This window comes from Phoca vitulina, unplaced genomic scaffold (assembly GCF_004348235.1).
Source record: "Phoca vitulina isolate PV1807 unplaced genomic scaffold, GSC_HSeal_1.0 scaffold29, whole genome shotgun sequence".
In the NCBI taxonomy this organism is placed as follows: domain Eukaryota; kingdom Metazoa; phylum Chordata; class Mammalia; order Carnivora; family Phocidae; genus Phoca; species Phoca vitulina.
The window spans coordinates 15,251,180-15,273,409 of record NW_022589732.1 but is presented as its reverse complement, the minus strand read 5'-3'; the positions used below and the strand labels follow the sequence as shown (position 1 = coordinate 15,273,409).

The 22,230-nt window shown below is 41.0% G+C and overlaps 1 protein-coding gene across 5 annotated transcripts in view; it reads right to left on the bottom strand.

Moving 5' to 3' along the window:
- The window catches only part of KAT6B (lysine acetyltransferase 6B), a 180,886-nt gene that overhangs the window by 108,038 nt on the left and 50,618 nt on the right, over positions 1-22,230 (bottom strand). The gene's annotated exons all lie outside the window — the stretch shown is intronic.

The window sequence follows — 22,230 nt, the reverse complement described above, 5'->3', positions numbered from 1 at the left end:
TTAAGCATGGTTTATAGACAAAATGGAAGACTAAAGGACATATGTCATGTATTCATGTACACGTCTGAAACATAAATATCACAATGTTTAGGATTCAGACAAAGGGAAAAGCAAAAATATGTTCTGATTAATCAGTTGTTTGATTTTTCTATTTTTCAGGTCAGATTTTGCTACGTTCTACCTTAACGGTTTACAACCCATACTAAAAATGTCTCATTTTTATTACACCAATTTTTGTACACACTTCTATCACACATGTTATTAGACCATGTTCACCCAGCATTTCCTTTCTAATGAAAACACAATGAAAAGTTATTAATGAAAACATCTGAGCTGAGCTCAGATGTAAGAAGGGCAATAAAAGCGTACGTTTTGAACAGTTACCTGCAAGGCAGTGGCATTTCAAGGGGTAGATGGAAGGAGTGGTCCCACCCATGGTTCAGGCAATAAGGGGGTACCTTGTCTGTAGAGAATTTAAAAACAGTAATAAACTGACTAAGAGTCAGTCTGCTTTTTATTATCACTTCGCACTGGGAATCCCAAACAATTCTAACGTCTGCCCTTCTGGGGCAAGATGGCTCCATACAGCCACTTCTCCTCGGTCCACCACTAGTACTAGCGCTCAGCATCCTGTAAGATGTTTTACAGCATGTCTCTTTTAACCCTCATTTCACGGACAGGAGAAGAAAGGCTCGGGAAACTGGGGCAAATGGGAGAATGAGGATTTATTCCAAGCAGTCTGATTCCCAGCTCTGCATATTTAACCTATAAGCTACTACCACTCAAGGAAAATGAGCAAATGACAGCAGATACCCCAAGTTCAGCTCAACCTGAGAGTCAACAGCTAAGTTTGAATGTCATCTTCCATTATCCTACCTCCTACCTTTTCCAACAGTCAATCAACAACTGACTGCCTATAGCTCACAGAACACTTTTTACTTATTAATTCATTGCCCATTTCTTGACAGTTTCCCTAGAGTGAGGCAGGTTAACTCTGCCACATTCTTGGCCACCATGGCCTGAGGCAATGATCTCTCACAACAGACGGGCAACGGTAAAAATCTACCTCATGAAAACATTCTGGATTCTTTAGCATTCATTTTAATGGGCAAAAGACATCTATGTTTATGTACTGTCAAAATCCCCATAACAGAAAAACTTTTTCTTAACTGCTTCAATTTAGACTATGCCTTTTACTGGAAGTCACCACACTGAAAAATGCAGGAAGTAAGTAAGTAAAAAAACAACGTACTTGCATTTCTTCAATGGTTAAAAATTTAACTGCAAGCAACTCATTTCTTCTCAATTTCTCTATTAAGTAGAATGTTAAGTTATAATATTCAAAAGTTCAGTGAGGGTAGAATTTGTCTAATAATCTAAAATCTTGAGACCATAAAACTACAAACAGAGGCCACTGCTGTCAGGACCTTGGAAATTAGAGTGAAGACATTGCCCGTCATCGCATCCCCCAAATACTAAAGGGGAGAAAGAGAAATAAAATTGCCTTCACAAATTTAAACTTTAAGATCAACACATTCTGAATATGAGTAGAACTATGTAGTAACTTTAGAGGTGCAAAATAGCTTTCAAGCCTGGACTTCTAAGCGCTGGATATATTAACACAGCTATAGAAAGAAAGTGTCAGACAACAAGGTGGTCAGTCAGCAGTGGATGCAGAGACTAATGTCTAGAAGGATTCTAAGATGGCCTTCTAGTATATACATCCATATGTCCTCTAGAATTCTCTCTTGAGTGTGAGCAGGAGCATGAATATGATGGATTTCACTCCCAATCAGGTTATATTGTAGGACCAAAGTGAAGGGTATTTGCTGATGTCATTAAGACCCCAAATCCATTAATTTTGAGCCCATCAGGACGAAGATCATCCGGGGTTGGTCTGACTTAATCAGATTGAGGTTTTTAAAAGGACCAGAGATTATAAAGATTGGATGCATGTAAGAAATCCTCAAACTGACCTTGAAAAAGCAAAAAGCTATGTTGGGGAGGGTGCCATGTGGCAGGACAGCGTCTAGGAGCACAGGGCCTCAGTCATACAACCACAAGCAACTGAACACTGCCCAAGCCTGTGAGCTTGGAAAAGGACCCCAACCCTCAGATGAGATCACAGCCTGAGCCGACATCTTGATTTCAGCTTGGTGAGAACCCAATTAATCCATGCCTAGACTCATAACCTATGAAGAATGAGATAATAAATGTGTTGGTTTTAGCTGCCAAATTGTGCTGACTTGCTCAATACAGCAATTGAAAGCTAATACAGCAAATCTCCAGATAAGTTGGAAGTACCCATCTAAACACTGTCCAGGACACAGGGAAGGCATCCCTGTTCTGGTTAGATGCCATGCTCACTAATACAAGTCATACACAGGTTTCCCTTCACAGAAATAATATACTGACCATTCAAACTGGGAATCTTGATCCTTGGGATAATTATTTCTCAGGCAAACAAATAAATACACTGGTCCCCTGACTTCATATATCCATTTCTTTAGCTGGGCTAATGTGAGTCTGTCCCTACAAGAGAGCTCTACCCTTACCATCCAGAGAAAATCAGGATGTAATCTGACAAAGCTAAGAATCAGCCAGATCTGGAACTGTTATTCGTTTTCCACTGACACAAATGGTGGCTTAAAACAACACCCATTTATTAGTTCACAGTTCCAAAGGCCAGACATCCAGGCTTGACTAGGTTCTCTGCTTAAGGTTTCACAGAGCCAAAATGAAGGTGTTGGCTAGGATGGGCTCTTATCTGGAGCCTCTAAGGAAGAATCCACTTCCAAGCTAAATTAGGTTGTTGGCAGAATTCAGTTCCCAGTGGTTACAGAACTGAGGTCCCAGTTTCTTTGCTGCTTGTCAGCTGGGGGAGTCACACTCAGCTTCTAGAAGCTACCTATGTTCCCTGGTACAAGTCCCCTCCATGTTCAAAGCCAGCAACAACATGTTGAATCGAATCCTACTCATGCTTTGAATCTCTTTCTTCCCAGTAACCAGAACAAACTCTGTTTTTAATGGGCTCGTATAATTAGATTAGCCTACCTGGATATTCTCCCTTTTGCCATACAAGGAAATGCTATCATGGGAATGCTATCTCAACATATTCACAGGTTTGACCCAAACTCAAGGGGTTACACAAAGGGCAAGGGTCATTTGCGGGGTCATTCTTAGAATTCTGCCCACCACACCAGACCATGGCAAATCTAACAAGATAACGAAGGCTACCCTGGGAGGGAGCCTGAAAGAGAAGAACTAGCCAGCTTCTTACAGAAGGCATCTCATACACCACATGGATAGTCAAAATTTGCATTCATCTTAAAGCAGTTAAGGCTATTTCCTTTACTGATGTATTTTGAGCACACAGAGAAATCACATTTAATAAAAATTAAGCAAAAAGCACAGACCAAACACTGGACAACTACTTACTATGAGGCACTAAGTATAAAAATATATATAGTATGAAAATATCTATGGGGCACCTGCATAGCTCAATTGGTTAAGCATCTGCCTTCAGCTCAGGTCATGATCCCAGAGTCCTGGGTTTGAGCCCCAAGTCCTGGGTTTGAGTCCCATGTCCCGCTCCCCACTCAGCAGGTTGTCTGCTTCTCCTTCTGCCACTCCCACCACTTGTGCTCGCTCTCTCTCAAATAAAAAAATAAATAAAATCTTAAAAAAAAAAAAAGATACATAACTCCTCTCAAAGGGATTGATAGTAATGCAAGTCCAAGAGAAGATAATATAAAATGACTAATGATGCCAGTCAGGAGTCCAAGAATTAATAAAATATTCACACCAAACTGCAGAGCTTTTAAAACAACGCTTATAGCCAGAAGTATTCCTACAAATGTCACTGGTGACTAGTAGATATCAAGACCTTTAAAATATTACCAATATGAAGAAAAAATTGCCAATATGATTCTAAATTTTAGGCAGTGTTTAATGTGTATACCTTTTTTTTTTAAAGATTTATTTATTTATTTGAAAGAGAGACAGACAGCAAGCAAGCACACAGAGGGAGAGGGAGAAGCAGACTCCCCACTAAGCGGGGAGCCCGATGTGGGGCTCGATCATAGGACCCCGAGATCATGACCTGAGCTGAAGTCATATGCTTAACTGACTGAGCCACCCAGGTGCCCCTGTGTATACAATTTTTATGTGTAAACAAGAAAAAAATATAAGAGGAAATAAACCAAAGTTGTTAGCTATTTGAATAGTGGGATTATAGGACATTTTAACTATATTCTTATTAATATTTTCAATGTTCCCATTTTTTCAATAAGCATGTAGCATTTTCATAACATGGAGGAATTTATATATATGCAAACAAATATTTATATTGAGCAAGTCATGGCATTTGGTCCAACCAATCTTTCTTTCAAGCCAAAACCTGTCCTGTGCATAGCCCCTTGATCTAGAAAACACAGGCAGTTTTCATATAGCACAAAAAAGATTAGCAAGTAGAGGCCCCACTATCTGAAATCTGAACAAGAAAACAAACTTGTTAACAGCAAAAACTAGAGCTGAAACTAGTGAGGGCCACAATAAACTGACAGCACAGGAGAACAGAAATGATGAATAAACCAACGCTATGGGGGTAGAGGAAAAGCTACTGAGTGGAGAGGGAGGAAGCAACAGAGGAGAGCAGGGAGCAGAACAAGCCATGGGCAGAGGAAGGCAAAGACAGAAACCAGATGGGACGAGAGAAGAATGGATGGGTGGATGGCAGACAGACCAGCAGAGAGAAGGATGGACGGACAGATGAACAGAAAGCCAGAGCTAGCTAGCGCCCAGGTCTCCTAAGGTGCCTTTGATCTCTGAGAATTTTCCAGCCCTCCCTTTTTAATAAATGATTTTTCATTCCCTTTGACCAAAATGAGCCCAACTAAAATGACATTAAAAATATTACTTCTGTAAGGCTAAAAATTAAAATGAAAGACATGTTTTTAAAGGTCTTCTAAAAGACAATTTTTTAATTTAGGGGTTTTTTTTCCCCCTTCTTCAAATCTAGTTCCTCCCAAAGGCTGGTGGGAATCTGGGAATCTCTGAATCTCCCCACCCCCAGCACTCATAAACAGAGCAATCCCAGCCAGAAAAGGATTTGCCTATTAGCCATGCTATCTCTACCAAGACAGCAGGCTTATTAAATTACAACTGTTTGAACAAGGTCAAGCACTCAGAGTTTAATTCAAAGTGTTTCGAGGTATAATGCTGTCAGGTCAACTTAAACAAGCCAACAGAGGCTTGGAGCCTGATTAAATATTAAAACAGAATCTTTCACATCTGTTTTTACCCAAGGATGAAATTACTGTACATCACTTCAACCAGCTCATTAATACACTATACACACATCTTGCCTCAAAGGTTACAGGAATATCAATGCTTCCGAGGCCTGCAGTGAAACCTGCTCACACAGCCAGAAGTGAGGTCACTGCATACTTTACAGGACGTCAATACTTCTTTACAAAATGTGAGAGATAATCAGTTAGACATAGACACATTTTAAATTAAAGGATGAAAACCTCCATGAAGTTAAGCCAGTTGCTTTTGATCTGAACCTTTTAATCATTCATTCAGTTGGCTTTGATAGGTAACTTGATAGCACACGTTGAGCAAAAATTTTGATTCAACAGTAATTATTTTATAAAATGGAAGGCTGTCACATCCAAATAGACGGCCAGGGTAACTACATTTTTTAACTTAAAAAAGCACACATATAAAAGGCACATACAATAAATACTTTAAAGCACAAACATTTGGGACACTCGTGGTGCATTAGGTAAAAGAGCAGCTGCAGATTTGCTACTTTAAAAACTACTACACAACAGGGAATGACACCTGGACAGTCTAGAATTACTCAGAGTATCTGTGTCCCCCATACCCAACAGGTCTGTGTCATGCGTGATAGGTATGTGTCCCCTGTAACTGACCCCAGTGAACAAGTTAAAAACTGCAGTACTATCTATGCCACCTATACTCTGCGGCTGCTGTGCACATTTCCTACCTTCTCCCCTTCCGTTGGTACACCACCCCATTTCTTCTGGGGAGTGCCACTTCCATTCCCGGTCCTGGAGAGCTGTCACTCACAGGGCCCTCGGCCCCAACCCACCAAATAGACAAACCCCCAAACCACAGTCCCCAGGCCTCTGGTGACAGTGGCTGGTCTAAGGGTTGGGCACATGCCTCAGGCAGGCTCTTTCTGTATGTTTCTGTATGCATGTTGAGAGAGAAAGTCTTTGTGGCTGGAATTGCTCACCTGGCAGAATGTATGGGCAGACATTTTCCCACCCCCAAGAAGAGAGCAGATACACAAATTACATATATAGAGGGAGCGGAGCTTAAGATGCAGAGAAACAGCCCTGACCACACCCTCTGAGCAACAGAAGTCAACTGAGCTTAGTCCACCCTCCCCTTTCTGTTTTGAATATTAGACATCTCTAGGTAATATTAGCATTGCTACTCTGACCCAAGGTACAGCTAAACGCATGCTTGCTCTAGGAAATCCTACCGATCTCTCTCTTTTCTTAGGTTCTACAGGACCTCAGCTCCTACAACATTACCTAGAGATTTTACCTTGCACTGCCTTCTCACGATTTCATGTGTTATTAATGATTTAAAATTTTAAATTTCTTATTGCTGTATATTAAAAAGAATATAAAGGCTGCTTAAATCTAAGATATTTTAAATTATGTAGTTAGTTCAATATAGACTAGGATAGGCATAATAAATTCTAGCTATGTAATCTTTGACCAAAAATAAAGACACTGATATTAATGTGTTACTTGTGGAGTTCTGTTTCACCACAATATTGCCATACCTCATATATTCAGGTTCCTTTTCATGAAAAGAGATGATCACTCACTTATTCAGAAGAAGAGATCAACTTCTCACCCAAAGAAGAGTGGTTACAGTGCATAGATCCCTCGCAATAAAACCTTCACAATCCAATTTGAGGCTAAAGAAAAATTATTCAAGAACCAGTTGTTGGATTACGGAATTTTAAAAAATCCATTTAGAATGATGATATATTGTCTAATTTAAGGAATAATCTGGGAGATGAAAAATCAAAAGGTTCATTTTTTTCCCCCAAAGGTGTAATTACATTGGAAAATGAAGGTGACTATAAGTAAAGAATTGTTTTATGCTTCTTCATCTGCCACAGCACAGTAAATAACATTTTCAGTGGAAAGACCACGGGATGGGGAGCCAGGAAACCCAAGCAGGAGTTCTTGCTCTGCCACCAGCTGACCATGTGAAGATAAAATAGACAAAACTTCTCTTGAACCTGTTTTCTTAGCTGCACAAGAGTAATGCCCACCTTACCCACTATATAAGTGGGCAGAAGACCCACTGAAATGAAACCCACCAACACTTCAACATCTGGAAGCAATACACAAATAGAAGTTGCTGTCTAGAAAAAATAAATTAGTTAAGATCATGTGCTATGATCCTAATCCTCTTCCAATTTTGTAAATGAGAAAATAAAGCTCAAAGAGGTTAATCCTAACTTGTACAGAGCCACAGAGCCGGTACAAGATAGGTCTGTTCAGGGCCCACACTGTTCCCCATCAAAGCCCTGCCTTCAGTGACTACAAAACAAGGAAGCTACGTACCTCCGCTCATGAGGTTCCAAATTCTAGGTCACTTTGCCTGGTTTACAAATGCATTTCACATGTGCTGAGAAGATAAAAGTTCTGTAACAGGCTCTTTATTTTTTTTCTGTTTTTATTAAATACAGTTTATTACTGACAAAGAAAAGGTCCAGCAAATATCCATAAGGCCCTATTGTGTTTTGTTGAACAAAAAATTTTACCGTATCCATGCTAGGTTTGGTATGGTTAAAAAGCTAATTTAACATGGCAAAAATATCTGCAACTGAATTCTAGTTAACTTCCTATGGAATTTTCAAGTTCTAAGAAATAAAATAGTTCCCAAATTTTCAACTTTTGGAGCCAAAACTGCAACACAGATCCCTACTTATAGGTTCATAGTGTTCATTTACTGAATGTAAGCCATGATGAATATATTTACATTTTTAATAAGATGTATTTTTTATAGAAGTGCTGAAATTTCCTGACTAGTGATTTATATCATGACGTAAGTCGAAATCATTTAAAAATCAAGTCCATCTTGGATGAAGCTCATTGCTAAGACCCAAAATACATGCTCACCACATCTTTTATCTTCTATAGGATGTGAGCAACATGCCTTTTTAGTAGGTAACAGAAAAAAAAAGACAGTCTCCAGGTGGTCATGACTCACTGGGTGCTCCCTGCCCACAAGGCCTAATAGAAGTTAAAGGAAATAATCAACCTCCCGGGCCAAGGGTGAGAACTATGGATGCCTGAGGTGGTGAGGGGGCTGCAGCACAAGGGCTACTAGACTGGGCCACCACTCTGGTGCACATGCTGATGATTGCTCAGACAGACATTTCCTGTCTGTTGGGGTGAGGAGGAGAGGAGGAGGGAAGGCTCCCTGGTGTGTGTGCCACAGTATCTATGCCTGGGCTTGTTGCAAGGGTGGAGAAGGATGCAGTGAAACCAGAAGGTTAGGCTGTGGAATTATAATAAAAGCATTCGAATATTTAGGAAAAAAGGCTTTTTGAATTCTTAAACCATTAAATTTAAACACTAATAGTTAATAAAATACAAAGTAATTTGTTTAACAGAACCTCCAATACAGCGCAATCTTATACCACACACAAATTCATACTTGAACGATATAATCAAGCAGAGTAAACCATACTAAATGTAAAGTCAATAAATTCTTTTTTGATTGTTGAGCCCCACCACCACCACCAGAGAAGACTATAAGGAATTTAACAGAAGAAAATTAATCATTATAATACTTTGGTTCAATACTGAGCTACAGTGAAATAATCTGGGTATTAGTACAGTTTACTTGAAGTAAGATTTAAAGCAGCACATTTAAATGAAGCAGAATTCATTAAGCAACCTCTCAAAAGGATCATTTCCTCTAATTATTGCTTTTATAACAAAAGACAAAAGCAACCCAATGTAAGCTCATAAAATCCACAATTAGCTGCCAAAATCTTACCAGATAAAATTAGAAGAGAAAGGATATTTAGAAGCACAACTGGTATAAAGTTTTGCTGTTCCTTTAAAAAAGGCATTTGCTCTTTCTTTCTACCCATAATCATTTGAAGTAGAGAAACATCATGGGCCAGATATGGTGGTAGCTCCTCAGGAATTAAGGGGAAAAAGCAGAAAACCAAGCTGGATGCTCCAGCAGCTTAGAGTGCTGGGGTGGCAGGGAGAGGGTTAGAAAAATCCTCACACTACCTCCAGACAAGTGTTCTAACATGAGCTGCATCTAAGAAGGTACGGGAGAAGGAAGCTGTGACTGACTGGTTGAGTGGAGAATCTCCACATTTAAGCCGTGTCTTCTAGGAGGAGAATGAGTCTAAAGTAAACAAGGTAAAACAGAGGGAAAGTAAGACATTTTGCCCTTGCAAAAGAAACAACAGTGTGTGAAAGGGTACCCAGGATGAAACAGTATGTTAGGGAATCTGTGGACAGATGAGGAGTCGGGGAGAATAAGAAGGCATGATGACGGGGTGCACAAAGCTGGAAAGAAGATTATGAAGAGTGTTTCAAACTATGGAATTAGTTCAAGCTTTATGCCTTACTCAATAGGGCTCGCTGGGAAGATACTGAAAACCTGATCAAAATCTGTCATATTATCTACTAAACTTTTCAGTATTCCAAAGCATTTAGTAATTATACTGTTTTAACTGCAATATATAAAGGCAAAATGAAAAGGCAACCTATGAAATGGAAGAAAATATTTTCAAACCATGTATCTGATAAGGGGTTAATTAATATCCAGAATATATAAAGAAATGCTACAACTCAACAACTAAACAATATGATTTTTCAAATGGGCAAAGGACTTGAAAATGGCCAGTATGCACATGAAGAGAAACTCAACACCACTAATCGTAAGAGAAATACAAACCAAAACCACAATGGGAAACACCCCCACATCCATCAGGATGGTCTCTATCAAAAGTACAGAAAAGATTAAGTGTTAGCGGGGATGTGGAGAAATCAGAACCCCTTGTGCACTGTTGGTGGGAAGGTAATTTCCTGTAGCCATTATGGAAAACAATATAGAGGTGTCTCAAAAAAATTAAAAATAGAATTACCATATCATCCAGCAAGTCTACTTCTGGGAATATATCCAAAAGAAATGAAAACAGGATCCTAAAAAGGTTATCTGCAATACGTTCATTACAGCATTATTCACAAGAGCCAAGAGGTGGAAGCAACCCAAACGTCCATTAACAGATGAATGAATAAAAACTGTGGTATGTACATACATTGGAATATTACTCAGCCTTAAAAGAAGAAGGAAATCCTGTCATATGCTACAATATGGATAAACCTTGGGGATATTATGCTAAATGAAATAAGCCAGTCACAAAAGACAAATCTTACGTGATTCCACTTATATGAAATATCTATGGTACTCAAACTCTTAGAAAGTAGAATGATAAGGGGCTCCTGGCTCACTCATTCCGTAAAGCATGCAGCTCTTGATCTTGGGATCATGAGTTCCTGCCCCATGTTCAACAGAGAGATTACTTTAAAAAATAAAAATATTAATGGGATGCTTGGGTGGCTCAGCTGGTTAAGCATCAACTCTTGATTTTGGCTCAGGTCATGATCTGGGGGTCATGAGATGGAGCTTCTGGTTGGGCTCCGCACTCAGTGGGGAGTCTGGTTAAGATTCGCTTTCCTTCTCCTTCTCCCACCACCGCCCCACACACGCTCTCTAAAATAAATAGATAAATCTATTTTAAGAAAAGATTTTAAAATGTACTATACTATATACCTTAACTTTAAAAATGGTTAAGGTGGTAAATTTTATGTTTTGTTTTTCATCACTATAAAACAAACCAATAACAAAAATAAAAAATTACAATTAAAGGTTGCAAAGTTCCAGGCTAATTCATAAGGAGTCCCTAATGCCATTATGGGGACATGACCTGTATTGGCTGTACAGTGAGTTATCAAATTTACAAAGTGTTCTGCTTATAGGGGAATTTCAACTTTCTCAGATGACACAGTAATTGCCAGCAAGTTGTATGCCTCAAATCTGCAGGGTACAAAATAAATGAAACTGCACATAATTATAAGACCCAGCTCTAGTCAACTGGTGCTGAGATTGTTGACTGTGCCATCATGGAAGGATTTTTCAGGGTTCAGTAACTTACTACTACTGATTGGTAGATAGAATTTAAAAAAGAAATCATGATCTCAAGTGAATACAGCCAAACTTTCAGTTATTAAAAAGTCCAATCTAGGGGCGCCTGGGTGGCTCAGTCGTTAAGCGTCTGCCTTCGGCTCAGGTCATGATCCCAGGGTCCTTGGATAGAGCCCTACATCGGGCTCTCTGCTTGGCGGGAAGCCTGCTTCTCCCTCTCCCACTCCCCCTGCTTGTATTCCCCCTCTCTCACTGTCTCTGTCAAATAAATAAATAAAATCTTAAAAAAAAAAAAAAAAAGTCCAATCTAGTCTAAATCAAAACTAATTTCATCCAATGTGAAGCTTTTCCCCTCAAACCAGCCGTGAGGCGAGGGAAGGGCTCAGAGAGTGAAAAGAGGCAAGTGTGAGGAAAAGGAAACAGAGAAGTCTATTCACTCGTCTATGGTCCCCTGGCCTGTAAAAGAGCTGCCAGTTGCAGGAGTTCAAATGCAGGTTCTCTCTAGTGTGACTCCTTCACTGGGACCCCCACGCTGCCTGATGAAGGCAATGGGGGCCCTTGGCTCATCTCTTACCACCTCCTCTCAGCTCCTGCTCCTGCAGTTCGCCCACAGCCTCTTTCTGCTGGGGTCCTACAGCTGGCCGGGCAGGCAGTCCTTGCACCAGGGACGGTCTTTCAAGATGACTCACAGCTGCCCTCCAGGCACACCTCCTAGCCAGCAGGAAATGTCAAGCCTTTGCCGTCCCCTCTCCCCACCCCCACTCCAGTGTAGCTGCAGCCACAAGGCTGCTTCCCATCACTGTGTTCACAGACATCTCCAAACTCCAGGAGATTCACACTATAGTCTCAAGAATTCTTTCTTAGGATTCCATTCTAATCTCATACCAGCTTGGGCCTCTCTCAAATGTACTGCGGGGAGGATAAAGAGAGGAACTCACTTTCCCCAGGGAAGAGCACACTATACTCCCAGGAGTTCCTTGCATGGAATCCTTTCTAGTCTTCCTGACACAGCCTGGGTTATAGTGTGGAGTATATAACAGTTGTTAGACGCCTCTGGCCACCTCTTGACAAATCCTGCAATGGATGTTTCTAGAGTCTCTCTTCAAACAATGTGGGTACTTACCACCTACTGGCAACAGCTCTGGGAGCTGGGTCAAAATTTTAGACAACAGGAAAACTCCCATTTAACCTACCGTAATATATCTGTATAGTAACAGTAGAGAAAAACCGTTAAGACTCCATCCAACTGAGGTACACTGTTATCAGGTGCCCAAGGGTACCTTCGCAAGGCTTAAAATTCTTCAGAGGACAGTCTGAAATTCAGCTCTATTAAATATTCAAATAACAGCACAAATAAGCACAGAAGACAGCAACACTACTGAATGCAAACTGTTGGCTGGCAGGCAATGTGACCGTGCTGGAAGTTCTGATGATGTGCACAAAGGGCCTATCAGCACAAAACGCACTTAAAAGTAAACACTGTTATTAGCACTGATGTGTGCAACTAAGACTATCCAGGAAGGAAATCTTGGTAATTTTTGTAACTCTGCCACTACTAACTGTCCCTGCATTTTAGAACATTCTCTCCAGACTCAAACTCCAGGGTAAGAGCAGTCAACAGGCTGAGCCTAAGTAGTGAGCCCACCCCATAACTCCCAGGAGGAAAGAAGAGGAAATATTCATTAGGCCTAAACTGGTTTCCAAGCAGAAGGTAAACCCTACCAAGGCCCACCAGTGCATAATTATACAGTGGACATCTTCCTTAAAGAAGAACTCAGAATGTTAAGTCAAAACAATACTAGCAATGACAAACGATGTTATTTCTGGCAGTCCACATTACATGCCAATATCATTTCGTCTAAAATATAAGTTATAAAAGCGTATCATCACCACAATCTGCCATCATCCGTCAGAGCCATCAAAAAATGAAAGCTCCCAGAAGGGCTAAGATCATTAATGCAATGCTGATAACAAAGACACCAGGAGATTGTTTTTTTATGTCATATCATGTTAATTGTCATGTTTAAATTTGTAAATTGTTGCCTGTTTAAAAATCCATTTACTAAAATAATAAATAATGCATGTTGTGACATATTAGTGAAATTATTTTTTAAAGCATCACAGGCACAGATGAATAACCATTTCAGTGCAATTGCTTGTACCATTCAGGGAAAAACAAGAGGATCTGATTAAGTTACATCACAGCAGAAAAAGCAAGGCTTGCTACCACATTTCCCTACTGCAAATTGACCCTCGACATTTCAGATTCCTAAGGCCAGCGCAGCTCAGCAAGGCACCTGGGGAGCCAAAGCCAGAACTTGAAGCGGTAGCATCGGCTAACAAGGAAGTTGAGCTGGCAATGGAATGGTGGCCAGGTTTAAAAGAAAGGCTGTAAGGAATTGCCAGGACAAAAGATTTTCCAAATCATGCTATAGGAAAGAGAGCAAGGATCATGGCTTTGCTGTCTCTCACTAACTTTTTATTCCATAAATCTTTCATGTTGAATTTCACCTCTTCATGCAGAACTCAGTTCTTGACTTTCACTGGATAAGGATAAACACTAGCATCTCCTTTGAAAGTGAAGTGGTTATTTGCAAATGCTGCCAGGCAGAGAGCAAAACCAGAGTGTGCAGCACAAATGTAATTTTGAAATTCAGCATTTTACGTGCAAAAAAACTCCTATGTTCTACAACAAACTTTTAACACAAGATTTAAACCCCTATCATAAACCCTTAGAAAATAAACTTGAAGTGACTGAATTAAATAAAAGTCAAACCAATGATGTTATCAAAATACCTGGTAACCAAAAGATGAAACAGAAAACACGAGCCTACTGAGTCAAGGTCAAAGTCCCAAATCTGACATTCTCAGCTCTCTGCGGTCTGCCCATAAGCTACCTTTTTAAATCCTTACTTCCTACTGCTTCCCTTTTGTACACCTGGTTCTATATACCTGTTTGTGCGCCTGGACCAAGGAAACTACTTACTGCTCGCAGTTCCTCATATTCTTTTGTGCCTTCCTTCCTTTCCTTTGCAGCCCTCCTTAAAAAACACAGGTCCAAATTCTACCACCCCAAATGACATCTTGGCCAAAAAGTCTCCCTGGATTTTCCAAGGGCTGCTCTCTCCTTCCTCTGGCTCCCCCAGCTCTGCCTGTTGTCTTACAATAAACGATCGTCATCTTTGGTGACAGTGTCACTACTAAACTCTCAGTGTGTATCTTCACAATGCAGCACTCACTTATGGCTAGACTCCCACACTACACCCTGTTTACATACAAGGATCCCAGGGTCCAGCTGCCAGAGCGGAGCAAACGCAACGTCCCACCTATGGTAGGTCATCTCCTACCTGCCTCATTACACTGCTCGGATGTAAAAGCCCATTTACTCCTTTTGCTCTTCAGACTAAGGCTGTTTTCTACCCGGACAATGCATTCTCCTTTCAATGTTGTTCGGTAATGTTCCTTGGTTTGACCTATTTTCTGCCTCACCATAGGATTCCTTCATCCAAAGAGCAGATGGGATACCACCAACCGGGTTTGCCCAGTAGGTGGATGGGTAATTGCCCAGTAGGTGGATGGGTAACCCGGCAGTAATTACCTTGGGTTAACCAGGCACTACCTTGTAGACTGAGGCCTTCAATCTCTTCACACAGACAGGAAAGGTTACAATGGGATGACTGGCCCTGGTCTCTACAGAGTCCTGTTCCCCCTTTTCTTGGACCTCAGCACACAATTCTCTCCCACTGAAATCTTTACAGCTATTTAACTTCTTAATGGAGCTGAACAATCTCTCAGTCATCTGGGCATTAAAGTTCTCAGAAGAAGCAGAATATCAAGTATAATGGCAGAGGTAGAGAGAAATAGCTCAGAGAAGTGAATTCATTTTCATCATTAAAAGAATTTTAGGGGGGCGCCTGGGTGGCTCAGTCGTTAAGCGTCTGCCTTCGGCTCAGGTCGTGGTCCCAGGGTCCTGGGATCGAGCCCCGCATCGGGCTCCCTGCTCCGCGGGAAGCCTGCTTCTCCCTCTCCCACTCCCCCTGCTTGTGTTCCCTCTCTCACTGTGTCTCTCTCTGTCAAATAAATAAATAAAATCTTTAAAAAAAAAAAAAAAAAAAAAAAGAATTTTAGGGACGCCTGTGTGTCTCAGTCAGTTGGGCGTCCAACTCTTGGTTTCAGTTCAGATCATGATCTCAGGGTTGTGAGATCAAGCCCTGCATCGGCTCTGTGCTCAGTGGGGAATCTGCTTGAGATTCTCTCTCCCTCTCCCTCTGCCTCTGTCCGCACCCCCACCCCCACCCCCTAACCCCCACTACGCATGTGCTCTCTCTGTCTCTCAAGAAAGAGGCTCATTCGGGGCTCCAGGATCATGACCTGAGCGAAAGGCAGACGCTTAACTGACTGGAGCCAACCCTAAATAAATCTTTTCAAATAATTCAGATGATACAGATGGGAGTCAATCTCTACTGTCATCTCCTCAATCCCATCCCAGTCCTTCCTTTGAGTCCTTTATCAGTGCATTTATGTATCATCTGCCATTAAATCTAGTATCACTTACAATACACATTATGCTTCACCAAGAAAGGAAAAAAAAAAAAGTTTAACTATTAAACTATGCCAATTGTTAGATACACTGATTTTAGAAATTCTAACATGTGAAAAACATGTTTTAGAATCCATGATATATATAGATTTCATATGCACAACACATACAGAATCTATTAAATGCAATACATATAGAAATACATCTAGTTTTGAGGAGGCTTTTTTACACAAATTGTGATAATTTTATCATTCATTTTTCTCGGTAAAAGTGTATCAGGGAGAGTTTCCCACATCAGTTGCTACAGATCTACCACATTTTTAAGGTGCTGCATAATATTTCGTACGCTAGCTGTACTGCTGCGCATTCAGTGATTCCACAGCTCACCATTACTAACAATAAAGGGATACGAGTATACACGTGGGGATCTTTGCTAGACACAGAATTACTGAATCAAAGATATCTGACCTTTTTTTCATAGATAGTGCCAAATTGCCCTCCCAAAAAGGTCTGAACAATTTATACATTCACCATATGTGAATGATACCCATTTTTCCTGTTGCCAAAACAGATTATTAATCTTTTTAATTCCTGCCAATCTAATGGGACAAAATCATACCTGATTATTTTGCAGACGGTTCCTTATAGTCTCTGTATTTATCCTTTGTCTATTACACATGGCCTATTTTCTCCCAGTCTCCCATTTGTCTTTTAATTATATTTGCAGTTTTGCCTTTAGTGATACAGACATTTCAAATCTTTAAAAAGTCAAATTTACCCATCTTTTCCCATCTGTACCCATGATTACTTACTTTTGGAAATATTTTCTTCTAATAGTTAACCCATTCTTTGCAAACGCCACTGATGTTCTGGCCTGGCTGTGCTTGGAGGGAGATGGGATATCCTTCCACAACCCTCACACTGGAAAATTTCCACACAGTTATCCTGAGCCCACCTCTGAAAGGGGCAGGTGCCAGTCAGGGCCCTGCCAGCCTGTGGGCACTATTTCAGGAAAGACTGGCCAGTTCCCTTTCTTGATGGCTGAAGCAGAAGCCTAACCCATTCCAGGCTATGTGTGCCAAACCATTCCAGGCTACATGTGCCAACCTAGTCAGGCTGACATCATGGCCCAAGGCCAGAGACCAAGGCCCCAAGCACACAGACAGGCGAGCATCCCACTATCCATGGCTGAGTTCTGAGCCAGGAGTGTCTGGACACCTCGTGTGAAGACTGTCAACCCATCTCCCCGTTCTCCCTCAGTCCCAGCTGTAACAGACTGCCTGAAGAACTGCATCCCTGACCTGGCAAAAACAAACCCCAGCACATTGGGTAACTCTGCTGACTCGATCCTGATGGTCCCAGCTGCCAAGACACAAGTCCATGTGACACAAGTCCCCTGTCCCCGGGAGCTGAGGAGGAAAGCCTGGCTCTTCCCCCTCCACATCTGCACCAGATCAAATCAGTAATTCCTCTGCTTCCAGCTCACCACTGTTTACACGGTCTCCCTTTCTTACTCCATAACCTACTGCTCCAGCCTGTCTGAGCTTCACCCTTCAGGCTCTCATGACTCACCCAACTGCCAGAAAGAGGGCCCAAGGACAGTTAGGTTCCGAGTTCCCTGACTCCAAGCAGCGTTAAGTGAACTGTGGTTAGTGGCTCAGTGGGCAATAGACTGGTGGGAACACACACCCCTCTGCTGTAAGTTCATGATTTATTTAGCTAAAAACACAGAACTTAGCAAGTAAGGTGGCTGTACAAGTAGGAGCAGATGCGGCCTGTTTTTCTGTGGCTTTTCCTTGGCCCTTGGGTTTCCAAGTAAGAGCATAGCCAAGTGAACTCAGGTGGGGTCTTACCAGTTGGGAGAAAAAAATAAATAAAAGAAAGCTGAATTCTTACTGTGACTTTTAAAATCTGGCTTGCCCAACAATCTCTATACTTCTGTTTAAGGGAATATTTATCTCCATTAGACAGTCCTGGTTGCTGAGCCAAACTCAGCATTATCAAGAATTCGTCCTCACCTCGGTGAGGGGGAGTATGGATGGGGAAGGGTCCATGTTCAAGGTCTCTCCAGCATTCCAGAGCCCAGGGAAAGTCCATCTCCCAGAAGTGGGGCAGACCTGAGGGGCCTGCTCAAACACATCTGGAACTCAGCAGAGCTTCTTGCAGCACACACCTGAAGAAATCCCAATCCCGCCTCAACCCTCTCGCGACTGAAATTAATCTTGCATGTCAGAGTTGATATGCAACTCTATGTTCTGGAATATAAACAGCTCCTCCTTGAGCCCCAGCCCTCCTGCAAAGCAATGAAGCCAAATCCTGATGATAATGCCCCACTTGGCATTCTGTGCTCTACAAGGGCAGAGCTCACCCGTGCACCTATCAAAGCCTCTGGAGGAAAACTCAAATAGAAAGCTCCTCGAGGGGACGACCTAAGTTCCACTCAGCTTCTAGCCTCCATATTTAGTATACTTCTTTATACACAGGAAATATTTTCCAAGTATTTGTTCAACTCATTATATGGAATTATTTTTGGAATGGATACTTGCCTTCTCTCTAATATATTTAAGTCCAATAAACTCACATCTCTGTTAAAAAAGTCTCTCTCCGGGCACCTGGGTGGCTCAGTCGTTAAGCGTCTGCCTTCGGCTCAGGTCATGATCCCGGGGTCCTGGGATCGAGGCCCGCATCGGGCTCCTGCTCAGTGGGGAGCCTGCTTTCCCTCTCCCACTCCCCCCTGCTTGTGTTCCCTCTCTCGCTGTGTCTGTCAAATAAATAAAATCTTTAAAAAAAAAAAAAAAAAGAAGTCTCTCTCCATGGCTAATACCAATACTATCCATTATCAATTTCAAATTTAACCAGCCTCAACTTCCCAACCAAAAACAAGGAAATTTGAAATTCCAGGATGCCATTATACTAAATGGAAGTTTTTCTACATGTTCTAGATCTCTGCTATCCAATATGGTAACCACTAACCACATGCGACTATTTAAATTTTAATTTTAAAGAAAATTTAAAATTTAATTCCTTGGTCTCACTAGCCACCTTTTAAGTGCCCAAGAGCCACATGCGCCTATCTTACTGAACAGTGTAGATACTGAACATTTCCATCATTCTTTTGCTCTGGGCGCATTATAAATCTTAAGAATCAAAGAATTCTTAGCTTGTAGCCAGTATCAGATCATCAAAGTGCCATAATTAAATTTAAAAATATACTGCTCCTTTAATTAAAACAGAAGGAAACACTCTCACTGATGAGTAGAGAGCTTTTATAATAATAGATTTGTCTCATCACAATGAAAAATTTAAATGCAGCAAAATTCTCATCTATCTCTGGTTGCCAAAATTAATATGCCATGCAGAGGGCAATGCATACGTGGAGTAGCATGAATCCTCTCTTTGGACAGATAAGACTTCTGGTTAATGGTCATTTAGGGAGCTCAGTCCTAGGCTGAGTAGAGTGTGCAAACATCTAGAAAATGTTCAACCCAGGGATTTCAAAATGTATGCATACAAAACCAAAACATCTAAGTCTTCTAAAAGCTCAAATTTTTTTTTTTTTTTTAAGATTTTATTTATTTGCGAGAGAGAGAATGAGAGACAGAGAGCATGAGAGGGAGGAGGGTCAGAGGGAGAAGCAGACTCCCTGCCAAGCAGGGAGCCCGATGTGGGACTCGATCCCGGGACTCCAGGATCATGACCTGAGCCGAAGGCAGTCGCTTAACCAACTGAGCCACCCAGGCGCCCTAAAAGCTCAAAATTTGAAGCTAAGGGAAAGGGTTCCATGAATACGTTAAGAAATTATGTAAATTAGAACAAAGGAAGCCTCTAGGTGGATGATCCTCCCTCCCCGTCCCCACTAAATGCCAACATGCCTTAACGGATAAAACACACATATAGGGAGTTAAAGTAAAGGGATCTTCTATTTCTTTTATAGACTTCTAGGACACGGAAACTTCAAGGTAAAAGGCCCAGGCAGCAACGTTACAGCTCTGGAATAAAAAAGATTTTCCCCCACAGTGAAGCAATGAGAGGGATAATAACTGTGCAATGAAAAATAAATCAAAACCCAGATGGATAACGATGTACAGAAGGGGAAGCCTGGCGGTAAAACACAAGGTAACTTATCCAGGAGTGTCAAGGTATAAAACAATGCACTGGAGTCTGAATTTTACACATTTTTGTTAAGTATTTGTGATGTTCTCACTGGGTTGTCCACGACACTGTACAATGTTAAGGTTTTTTTGTTTTTTTATTTTATTTTTTTTTAAAGATTTTATTTATTTGAGAGAGAGAGAGCAAGCACAAGCAGGCAGAGAGGCAGGCAGAGGGAGAGGGAGAAGCAGGCTCCCCGCCGAGCAGGGAGCTGGATGTGGGGCCCGATCTCAGGACCCTGGGACCATGACCTGAGCTGAAGGCAGCCGCTTAACCAACTGAGCCACCCAGGCACCCTAATGTTAAGGTTTAATTGCCCAAGGTCACTCATCAGTTATCACCTGAGAATGTGTTCTACCTGAAGGACCACCCCAGCGGGTCACAAACAACTCTACTTTGTTTTCGGCTCAGTTTTATGCTGGATCCTAAGGCCTACGACATCCTACTAATGTAAAGGTCAAAGGAAATACATCCCTAAAATATCGCCAGGAGGACAGCTAGAGATATTAGGGGTGACCAACAATTCGGAGCTTAGTGATGTCAACTTTTAACTTTCATCTCACCCTTTCCCCTCCGGCACTATCTCCTGGTCCTCAAACAGTGATCATCCTTTTATACCTGACTCCAGTGTCCTTGAAAAGCTATTTATCATCATGAAATCAAACTGTATTTTCTCCTTTGGGAACACACATGCTGTATGACAAGACAGGAAATCCTTAGACCATGATGGGTAGAACCATATTAGACTTACATACTGACTTTGACTTTACTGGAAAATTTCAAGTGGTAAAAATTTCATCAAGGTAAGAGAGGAACAAATGAGAAACATTTTTTCCTCTACTTTATACATTCGTTATTTCAATTCTGTTGCCAACTGTTTGTAATAGTTTTATAAACTCTCAGGAACTCAAGAGAAAACAGTGCATGAGTCACTCTCCCAACAGCATATAAATGATGAAAAATATATTATCATATGCACACTATCATTCATGGAAATTTTTATTTAGCTGTTTTTAATAAAAACCCATATGATCAACAAAAGTATATATTAAGCATGTTACAGATTCTAGCACAGATTTCTTAAAATTCAGAGGAAAATTATGTGGACCAAAAGGCATTAATATATCAACCTTCAGAAAAGAGGCTTAAAAGATTTAAAATATCAAAAACAAAATGTTAAATAAAGGCTTAAAATACTAAAAAGAAAATTTTTAACTAGAATTTATCAGATTTACTAAAAAATGTCTTCACTGAGACATTAGAGAAGAAATTAACGTTTTAAACAAAGACAATTTTTTAAAAGTAAGCACTCTTACAAAATGTTTATCTAACAGAATCCAGGCATTCTGGCTACAGCATCTCTATTGACATACCTAAAAAACCACAAATTACTATGGAATAGGTCTGGAAACATGTGGCCCACCTAGAAAAGGTCTTTAACAAAGAAAGAATTCTTTCTAAATTACGTCGGTACTCACGAGGTAGAGCAACGGGTTATAGATGCACAGTGTTAGTCACATACTAAGTAATGCCTTTACTAATAAAAGAGTATGTCCGAATAGCACACGTTTGTGGGGTTTTTTTTTTTTGTTTTTTTGGGTTTTTTTTTACAGAACTTAATCATCAGAGGCTAAAACTGAGAGGCACAGGGACTAGTTCCAAGATACCAGATAAGAGGATGGCTACAGAATGAAATTATCGTTAAATATTAACTAAAAGTCAAACATGCAAGAAAATATTAAATATGTATTACAGTTTTAGGATGAGGTTAAGGAAAAGAGGCAGTGAGCCAGGTTCCTATTACAGTAAGAGGAATCTCTGTTCAAAACAGGGAAGGGAGGACAGCAGAGGAAAATCTTAAAGAGTCAAGGATCCTCCTGACTCCTGGGGGCCCAGCAGACACATCCAGCCCAGGTCTCAGCTTCAGGTAGAGGGGTGGGGAAGGCGAAAAAGGTTCTTATTCTCCCGACCTTGTCACCTATGAAGGGTCTACTTTCAAGGTCAACCTCAGCAGGAAGCCTGGCATCAGGAGGGCCTCTGATGTCTAACGGTCTACCCCACATGTGTGCTAGCGAGTGCATACCTGCAACATAGGATTTAACACGTATACCTGCCGGAGATAACAAACAATTCTTTTCAGTATAATCAGTCAATTAATCAAAAGTACTACAGAATCAATTCCAGGCTGCTGTGAGCAAAGCCCCCTAGAGTTGGGTAATATTGTAGCCCCAAGACATCTGGTCAAAATCTCACATGCACTAAGCAGCAACATGGAGTTCCACTTCCAATCTGCTCCATTT